The following is a 10,720-nucleotide window of genomic DNA, read 5'->3' on the forward strand; positions in this document are numbered from 1 at the left end:
GATGCCCCTTGAAACAAGATGCTCTGTAAAACTGGAACTTCCTGAATCTTATATTTACTACAGAGTTAATTCCTATTGCGTAGCAAGGGACATTTAAATAGAAGATGTGAGACAAGCTTGAGGTCACATTGATAAACCCCGGTGTTTGCAGTTGAAAAGTAGTTGATCATCCCAACACCGCAAAACCTCTAATGATTAAACTCCAAGTCACTTTACAGTGCAGGCCATGGCAGAATCTTCCATTGAAGAACTATATCCATTGCCATTTCTGCTTTAGTCTGATTATTTTATGATGATATCTTGCTAATCATTGTAAGACTAAAACAAAACAAAACAAACAAAAAACCCAAGAATATTTTAACATTTTCTAACCACTTCCAGAGCTGTAGATTATATAGAAATATGATCTGCTTTCCAAATTGTTATAGAATGCTTTAGTGTTTTTCACTACTAACCAGAATTAAAACCTTCTAGACTGTGGCATCTATATCCTTGCTGTTCAGCTTAAGATTATTAAACTGATGCCATATACTTTAGGATTTTATTATAAAATCACCTAATTACCAGGTACCATTTTTCTTCCTATTGCACAGGATGGAAACTAAATTTCTACAACTAATAGACTACCAAATACAGTAATTTAAAGAAAAAATATATTATCTTTCTCACCATAACAGTTCAGGGGTTGGTGAATGGTCCAGAAAGAATTAGGCTGCTTCTCCAAAAATTTTCCACAGATGCAGAGTCCCTCTGTCTTCTTGCTCTACTTTTCTCTCATGTGTAGCCCTCATACACGATTATAGCTGGCTGATCATGACCAGAGTAACATTCAGGTCCTCAGGAAGGAAGAAAGGGAGTAGAGGTTAACAACTGGTTTTTTTAGGCCATGATTTAGAACTTGCACACGTCACTTTTTTGCTCATATTGCATTGTCAAGAATTTAATTTTACAGGTATATCTGTGTGAAGGAAGAAGGAAATATTGTCCTCTATAGTCTTTTCAGCTGTTAGCCCAGATAAAAGGACAGGGAAATTCTATTAATAAAGGAAATAAGGGGAAAACAGATAGTTGAGAGACAATTAGAGCATAAACTCAAATCCTAACCCTTTCCATTGCACTTGCTCCTGACAAGACGAAAGGATAAGATACAAACTCCTTAGCATGGTATACCAACATCTTCATGGACATTCTTTTCAAATAATGAAGCTGGGAGGGTGAGTTTGTCATATATTTGATATAATAAAATCATTACCATTACCATACATTATGAATTGTCATTAATTTGTCTGTTTCTTCTGCTATAATAACAACTCAGTAACAACAACAACTTGCAGTTCTCTAAAGTCCACATACAATCCTAAAATATAAGTGTCTTAACTGGTAATAATTGCTAATTAAATGGAAATTACTCTAGCTGAGTTTATGGAAGTATTATGCTGGAGAAAAAAAAATAGCAAAAACCATTGTCCTAGGTAGGGTGGCTTCTATGAAATCTATTTATCTGAGTTATTTATTAAAGCAATTGCCATTCAGAACTATCTTTTGTCTCTGTCACACACTTGAATAAACCAGCCATCATTCTAAAGTAATGTTGAGATACAAGAAGCCACTTATTATAGTATTAAATACTTTACTCAGTGAGCAAAGAGTAATGGGTTGGAGGGTTCAATCAGGACAGAGTACATAGGTTCAACTTGTTCTTTGATAATACAAATTAATGCAATGGAGGAAGTCCAAAATACCTTTGGTTTGAGTGAATTTGCCTTAACCTATTAGACTTTGTTACATTCCAATTTCAAACACGGAATCATCCTGAAATGTATGTGGTATAATTCTATCACAGGATGGTTATTTTCTGTGAAAGAAGGGATCCTTGTGCCTTACTACAAATGCACAAATGCCCTTCAAGGAGCTGAAGAGGACAAAGAGGTAAATTTTACATAATTTGCCTTGGTTTAGAACACATAACTGGTTTTCCTAGTTTAAAGTGTTGTTTACATCTTTAAATTCTCTCCATTGTACTCTGCTCTGGATTAACAGAAATATCCCAGAATTTTAACCAAGATAAGTTATGTAAAAATGAGACTTCTGAATATAAGCCTGTCTTAAGTCATTAGAATTAGTGTGAAAGCTTCAGATTTTTATGTACCATTAACAGATGAAAATTCAAGATTTAGTTTGGCTATGTTTAAAATCCATTCAATACGTGTTTTCAAATTTGAATCAGATTTAAATCTTCCAGAATTCAAGGGAATCTCTGTATCAAAAGTACATTATTCGATTCAAAGGAGATTTTATTAGTAAGTTAAAGAAGGCTTATAAACTTTACCAGCCAATAACTACATCACAGTTAAAAGCATTCTGGCAAATTTAATTTTTATTATTTGTTAATATGCTGTTTTTTCAAGGCATGGAGTACTTGGGACTCCAATTACATGCATAGATTTGTGGTTTTCTTAGAAGACATTCTATCATTCAATCACTTCTGCCTCCTTTGAAAACACAATGGAAAATAACAAGGATATTTTGTTTATAATTAATTTTTATATTTTACTTTATATTTATTAATAATTGCACATATTATAAGCACAAATTTATAACACAACACAGCATTAGCCCAGCTATCCATTTCTCTTGTTCCATATACACACAAAAATTAATTTTGTCCTGTGAGCCTACTGTTTTCAACTCTTATAAAAACTATTTGGAGAGGGGCTGGCTTTTATTTCCCTATTTATTAATATTTTCAATGTGCTGATAAACATTCATAATATTTTATATTATCTGTTGATTTATTATTATAGTTTTACACTCTTTTGTGTTATTTTGGAACTCCCTTGCATTTCTATTTACTGGTTTGTCTCCATGCTTTGGTCAAGCACATCTTCTAATAGCTTCCCAAGAAAGGGAGAGTGAGGAATAAAATTTTGATGTTTTGTTGTCTGAAATTACTTTTATTTTACTCTTTTCCTTGGCTTATGATTTTTGTAATTTGAATGTTTTAAGATAGAAATGATTTCATCTTAGACTTTTGAAGCCAGTGCTCCAAACTTGATTCCCAATGTTTTTGAGTAATTTAATGCTATGCTTGAATATTTACCATGACCTTATTTTTACCCTGCAAAATTCTAGAATTGACTATCGAATGTTGGTGATCTAAAATTTCAAAATTATGTTAATGATGCATCTACTTTTCAGTCCATTGTATTTGGACTTGGTAGGCCATTTCCATCCAGAATTTTATACTCTTGAGTTCTAATAAAGGTCCTCATACTATTTCACTAGAAATCTCCTCCCTTCTGGGCTCTTTGGAACTCATTAATCAGATGTAGCAATTTTTTCTTCAATCTTCTAACTTTCCCTCCTTATTTCTCAACTTTTTCTTTTCTTTTATCCTTTGAAAGATCAACTTTAACTTCTAATCTCTCTAATGAATTTTTGTAAAATTGCAGCTTCCATAATTATAACTACCAATTGAAATTTCTTATTTTATTTCTTTTAATAGCATATCCTTGTTTCACATTGCAGTGTCTTATCTCTCTGATAGGTGATCAAATTTTCTTTGAAATTTATCTCTGCTGAATGCCTCTCATGGCTTCTTTTGCTTTATTCCCCCTTTATTTTAGAAGGTTGTTTAAAGAAAGTCATATGTAAGATTAAATACCTGAAAAACTGCCTGCAAATATTCCCCATGGGTGGACCAAGTTTGTCAAGTGGTGAAATCATTTGTACTGTCTGTTTTTACCTTGGGGCTCACTCCCCACACTGTAGTTTCTGCAAGACAATCTTTTAAAGCCATTCTCTTTCCCCAGAGAGGGATCCTCTACTCTGTTGTGACAAGGTTGAGGGAGTGTGGAGAAAAGCAAGAAAATAAGGAGAGCAGGAAAGAACCCTACATGCATTTTGGGTACTTGTGAGAGTTGCGGCCACATAATTCATTGTGATTTCAGTTCTTCTATCTTGTCCTATTATTTACCTCTGCTCTGAAACTTTTCGGGTTCAGGTTCTTAAACCCATTGCCTAAGACTGGTGGCAGATGAAGGGCGAGTATACAGGTCACATTAAGGGTCATTGGGGACCTGGCCCCCAATCCACTCCATTAAAAAGCATTCAAACAATCCTCCTCTTTTCAGCATCTCCCTCCACCTCCCCCTTGTCTTTCACCAAAGTTGTCCCTTCCAATTTCTAAGATTTTAATTTCTACAATGTGAAACAATTTGTTTCTCATCTGTGTTATCCTCTGCAGGCCTCACTAATCTGCTTTTGCACTTCACATAGGTCTAAATTACCAATATCTCCTAGCTTCATCAGATTTGAGCATTATGCTGTAATTATGTCTCTGCTTATTTTATTACTTGTGAATGATTTTTGAGCCTAGGAATGATGTTCAATATAAACAAGGACAGTTGAGTCATTTGTAAGAAGTGTAATCAATAAAGTGATACTTATTTGCTCTTAGATTGTCTTGTAGAACTAAAAATTAAAAATCACATTCCCATTCAAGGGTTTTCCTCTCCCTGTAAAATAAGCAAACCAAAATTATGTGAGTTTACTCATCCATTCTATGACAATTTTTTTTTTTTTTTTTTTTTTTTTTTTTTTTTTACTATTGTGCTAGGCATTGTGCTGTTAACTGGGGATTCAAGGGTGAACAAGGTGTTCTACCATCTGGTGTGGGGTACAGACAATTAAACAGGCAATGACACACTAGTGTGGACATAGAACAGTGTTTTATGGGAGCTCATAAGAACAACATCTGTCTCAGAATTATGGGGTCAAGCAAGGGTTAGCACCTAGTGTAGAAAATTATGTCTAAGCTGACATTTGAGTGATGAGTACAAGTTAGCCAGGTTAATTTTGGAGGGAAAGAATGTCATAGCAGAAGTATGGAAAAACCTGAAGGAGAGAGATAACAGAGCACATGTAAAGAAATGAAGGAATTTTTTAAGGCTTGTGGGAACTGGCACTCAGAGATGAGGTCAGGAGAGAAGCTTGAAGAGGTGAGCTGAGGTCAGACTCTCAGTACCTTAAAAGTAAAGTGAATTTGTTTGAACAGTTACTAAAGGAAATGGGGCATTCCTCTGAGGTGAAGTAAACGATGCTGAATAGAAGAAAGTGTTAATGAAGGTAAAAGATGTTGGGATGCCCAGGTGGCTCAGTCAGTTAAGCATCTGACTCTTGATTTCAGTTCAGGTCATGATCTCATGGTTTGTGAGTTCAAGCCCTACGTTGGGTTCCATGCTGAAAGTGCAGAGCCTGCTTGGGATTCTCTCTCTCTCTCCCTCTCTCTGCCCCTCCCACACCTGTGCTGTCTCTCTCTCTCTCTCTCTCTCTCTCTCTCTCAAGATAAATAAATAAACTTTAATAATGGTAAAAGATGTTTGCACATAACTGATGTAATCCAACTTAGACACATTGGATACCTCAAATAGAATTATAACAAAGATGACAGAATTATACAGAGCAACACCATCATTTTCATAATGCACAATTAGATAATTAATTAAAATAATAATTATTTCCTCAATTTTACTCATCTTCGTGTTTAAAATTCAATTATTTTTTTTTTCAAACTGTCAGCAGCAATTTAAAAATAAGTTTGCTTAGCTAATGGAATTTTCAAGGATCCATGGCTTAATCTATTAATTCTCTTGATCTGACTATTAGAAGACCAATCCTGAATGGATGATACTGATGGGACCTCTGGAACTCACTTCCTGGTGGGTACAATTTTCTAAGTATGTGTGTAGGAGATTATGCTTCATTGACTATAGATCTTCTATGGAACAAGCAGTTAATGAACTATACTGTCAATGAGTTGTGAAACTCAAAATCAGTAGACTTTAATGATTCTAGTTAATCAAAAATTACCTGTACCACTTAAAACACCAAACATCATCTTGATAAGTAAAATGTGAGTTAGGTTGAATAAATAGATTTAGTTAATATCTCATTATTATGGAAATGAACAAATTAATCCAGAAATTCTTATTTTTACTAGGTTCCAAATCTGTTTAAGCATCATTTCTTCCCATTAAGTCATCCCCATGATGAGGACTTACAGAGCAGTAAGTAAACATGTAGAAAAAAATACTTGCTTTTATTTACCATCTACTATATGCTCACACACAGTCAATGGGTTTTGAGAGAGAAATTTAATTCATATTTTTGTTACCAAGTTCCCAGTGGGGGGAAAAAATGAGACTATGCTAGTAGTCTATATATCATACCAGTAAGAGAATTAATAATTACCCAAAAGAGTAATTACCCTATTATTACACAATCAGCAAGCAACAAAACCAGGGTTTGTGGAGTCATATCTGCCTCCATTATCATGCTCTTTCTACCTTCCCCTTTGCTCAAATTCTTTAACATGATACCTTCATAGAGCATAAGTTGAAAGAACAGTATTAATGGCTTTTTTGTTTTGATTTTTGATAAACTTCCTTATTTTTGTGTGCTTTTACTTCAGTATCATTTGAATATTCCCTAGTTATTCCTTTATCAAGATTATTTATTGAATAAATTAATATAATACATTGCCCCTGCCTTAAGAAAATTTTAAATCTAACTTGAAAAGTTAATTAACATTGTGAGAGGAGAGTAAAGTGCCAGCACAGGAGAGCATATGATCAACAGCTAATGACACTGTACACATAGGAATGTTTTTGGAGTTTAGGAAAGGACAAGATAATTGTGCCTAATCAGGCATAAGAAAATAACTTTTAAAAAGTAGAAACTTTATAAAAATAAATATTCCCCAACCCCTTCTAGGAACACTCTTGTAGAATTGGTCTGCTTAATGATTCCAAAATGCTTTTACCTTTCATCATTGATCTCCCTCTGGAATTTAACTCGTATTGTATGTGTTACAGGTTGGATTCTGACACTGTGTGTTGAAGTAAGTAGTTAATCTCATGTAATCTGCAATATGCTTCCACAAATTCACTGCCATCTTCAGTACAAGTATGCAGAATCACATGCTCCAATAAAACACAAACCTCTTCACTTTATCAGACACTGTGGAAGAGAGGAGTACAACAAAACAGAACACAGTAAGATGGTACACACCTTAAAGAGAAACATGATAAAGCAAATATTGTACATGGAAGTCTAACTTTGTCAACATTTGCATTTATTTCATACAGATTTTGTAATGCCATCACAAACTTCTTATCTTTCCCATTTCCTTTGGTTATCTGTAACTTGCATAGTTAATTTGATATAAAGAATTATATGTGTCAAATCATATTTATCACACACACAAAAACAAATTTTATAGCAATTCAGATTTTCATGAAATGAACCAAAATGAGGATAAGAGATAAAACTACTTTTAGTCAGATAATGGAAGAAGGGTAACTGATATGGGTGCTGGGTGAGAATCCTTCTAACCCTTCCTTTTTACTTGACAGAGTTTATGGCTTACTTTCCTCCTATAAAACAACAGTATCTCAGAAAAGAGAAGTGCTAAATGGAAAGCAAAGATTAAGGGATGCAGCTGACAACATTGGGTAGGTTTCTGAAACCTTGAAGTTGCAAGAATTGGCCAAATAAATGAATATCACCAATACAAAGTGTGACTAAGTTTTTGGAGATGAACTTCATGGGTTCCTCAGGCAATGGCAGACATCAAGAGACTTTGGTGGAGCCTGGGTGCAAGTGGGGGACCTGAGGATCACTAAGAAAATGTTTCCTCCTTGTTGGGATATTTAAAAGAGGGGCTAAGAAGGTTGTGAGATTACACTGGAATGCGGCTGGCGTTACTCATTCATGAAATCATAATGATCATACTTTTCATTTTAATGGTTATTCCATGCATAGTGGGATACTAGATTGTTACATTCACTACCTAATTTAATACAATCTTCAAAACACTCTTATGATTAGGCATTTGACAACATTTTAGAAACAGGGAACCCTATCTCGGAGGAAGGAAATAATTTTTCAAACTTAACCTAGAAAGTAACTAATAGAATTGGCATTCGAACCCAGCTCTGTCTTATTCCAAACCATGTATTTGCCTTTCTACATTATGATGCTAAATCATCACTGAAATGTTGGCCTAGGCATTCTTTCCTAATCAATAGAAAGTCTTCATATAATATTAAGATATATAGGGTGCCTGGCTCGCTCAGTCGATGAAGCCTATGACTCTTGACCTCGAGGTCATGAGGTCGAGCCCTACATTGGGTGTAGAGATTACTTAAAAAATAAAATCTTTGAAAAAGTGACATTAAGACATAAAAACATATTTGATACATATATAATACTGATTTCCTATTTGATTCAACTAATGATTTTTATTAGTTATAATTTTGGATTTTCCTTCTTGAAAATACATATTAGTGCTTATTTTTATTCCTGATATAAACACCAAATGGAACACAGTAGAAATGCTACAAACCTGAGAAATTTTCATTATCCTATTAAGCTTATATTTCTAATAATTTAATAGTGCATATTTTTAGGGAGACAGATTTCACTTAGTAAAACTCTCATTTTAGTGACAAAATTGATATCATGGGTTCAAAGTTGTATATTAGAGTGAACTCACAAACTCTTTTTGATCAAAAATTAAGTGAATGTCTAATGTCAAAATTTTGTTATCTATTTATTTACATTCCCATTTTGTTTTTTGCAGACATATGCTGACAGTTTAGCATAAGCTCAGCTACCTCAGGCATGAGTATTATTTGTTTCCTTTAATTTGAATTTGTGCCAGAGCCTTGGGTGAAGTCACCCATTACTTTGTTAAACGTCTTCAGTTCTTGGTCTCCTCAAACACCTTCAGTCAGCAAAAGGATTACTTATAATTCAGTGTAAATTGTTAATTATCCTAATTTAGCATACCCTGCAATTTTGCTAAGAACTCCATCTGATATCAGAGACTTTACTGGAATGTTAAACATTTACCTGCCAGAATTTAGAAATTACTGCCTGGGATTAAGGAACAACTAGTGAAAATTATTCTCAAAACTACCATAAGAAACAAGGTGGAAATTTATTTTAATGTGTTCAAGAGTTTAGCACCTTTATTTGCCCACTTTCTGGCCCTTCATTGAAATAATGGGGGTTTATTTTTTCACTCTTCTGTTTCCGTGGATTCTCTTTTAAACTCTATGTCAATTTATTGCTTCCTCTATCTATATTTGCATGTCTCACCTGACATCTTCTTTACTTTTTTGTTATATCTTTACCCTTTATTTCCCCTTCTTTCGCAAAATCTCTTTTCTCTTTCCTATTACCTATGACAAATTCATTTTTAACTTGCTACAGAATCTTCCCTACAATCTCACAAAACACTCACTTTAATATTAATTCCCTTCTCTTTTCACAAAATATGTAGATTATTTAGAGGTCTAAACTGCTCTTGTTATTATTTTTCTGGCAAGGACAGATTCTGATACTTCAGACTCTGCTGACAACTTTCAGTGCCTAATCCTAATGAAACTCCTCCACCTCTTATTGTTTGGCTTTTTTCCATATTTATTTTGAGGACTCCAACAAAGCAGAAAAAATACTTAAATAGCCTGCTTCCCTCCAGAGTCTTCAGGACTATTCCATTTTTCATAGATACATTAATCTTAATTCTTTCAAATCCATCAGAAAGCTCCTGATTTCAAATCATGATTTTAAAGTCCAAATCTAATTTAATCAGGGAAATTTGATGAAGTCTTTCCCAAATGTATTCTTAAAGAATTATTCCAAAGCTCTCCCATCCAATAAGGTCTTATTAATTTTGAAAGAAACAAACTTGATTTCACCCCTCAATATATTTCAGGACTTCATCACAGATCAATTTAGATTAATAATATTCTACAAGATATTACAATTAATAATGAATTCTGTATTGCACGCTTTCTTTAGGCTGTTCACAATCATGATTATGAAGATAAGAATTTAAAATCTGACAGCATACCCTACAGAGCCTATATCCAGAGAATTACCGTCTATTTTCTCTTCTTTAGAGCGAAGATTCTAGATTTTTTTTTCCTTTTCTATCAAGCTGTTTATTTTCCGTCGACCTTATGTCCACTTTGCGTTTAGAGTCTGTGGAAGAAGAGCTTCAGACCGGTCAGTAGTTCGCCCCCAACTCCGGCCTGGTAGTGGAAGCTACAGACCAGGCCTCAGCATGGAACTGCCGGCTGGCTGCGGGCACCACATGCACCTTCAGACCCCACCGCCACCTCCCGCTGAGTCATAGAGATCGCTGCAGCTGGGGTTGTGCATTCAGCCTGAAATTCCCGCTTGCTCACACCCTCTCCAGCAACGACCTGCTCTTCCTCGTCAGGCTCTTCAGGATTTCTTTGGAGGTAGAGATCACGCGAGACTTCCCGTAAGCTTTCACGGGAGCCAGGACCGCACATGCGCAGAACTTCCTGGACGCCACGGCCTCCTCAGGCTCGCCCGGTGAGCTCCCTGTGTTTGCTCTGGGTGGCTGGGTCCACACGGGTGGGGGAGAGTATGTTATACGGAGCGATGGTAGGCCCAAGATGCCTCTGGAGAGGCTGATTGGTCACTGCTGGGAGCAGTAAACACCAGAAGCCTCGGCCCTTTTGTAGATGTACTGATGTGTTTGGAAGTCAGGGTTGGTGCCATCTAAGAGGGTTCCAGCTGCAAGAAATTTCAGGACTTCCTCCTCCTTCATCGGTAGGACATCAAGGGCTCTGGACATTGTCAAAGTTTCCCTGAAAGCTATGAGGGAAACTCAGAACAA

General features: G+C 35.3%; 1 long non-coding RNA gene across 1 annotated transcript; it reads right to left on the reverse strand.

Moving 5' to 3' along the window:
* Positions 1-688: 688 nt before the first annotated feature.
* On the reverse strand, positions 689-10,281 carry LOC109265831 (uncharacterized). Its single transcript, XR_002079362.2, has 3 exons — positions 9,951-10,281; positions 6,824-7,020; positions 689-836 (listed from the first exon to the last, which is right to left on the reverse strand). It is a non-coding gene; the product is annotated as an uncharacterized LOC109265831 (long non-coding RNA).
* Positions 10,282-10,720: the final 439 nt, after the last annotated feature.

Source organism: Panthera pardus, unplaced genomic scaffold, assembly GCF_024362965.1.
Source record: "Panthera pardus isolate Hobbes unplaced genomic scaffold, ASM2436296v1 HiC_scaffold_1, whole genome shotgun sequence".
Classification (NCBI taxonomy): Eukaryota; Metazoa; Chordata; class Mammalia; order Carnivora; family Felidae; genus Panthera; species Panthera pardus.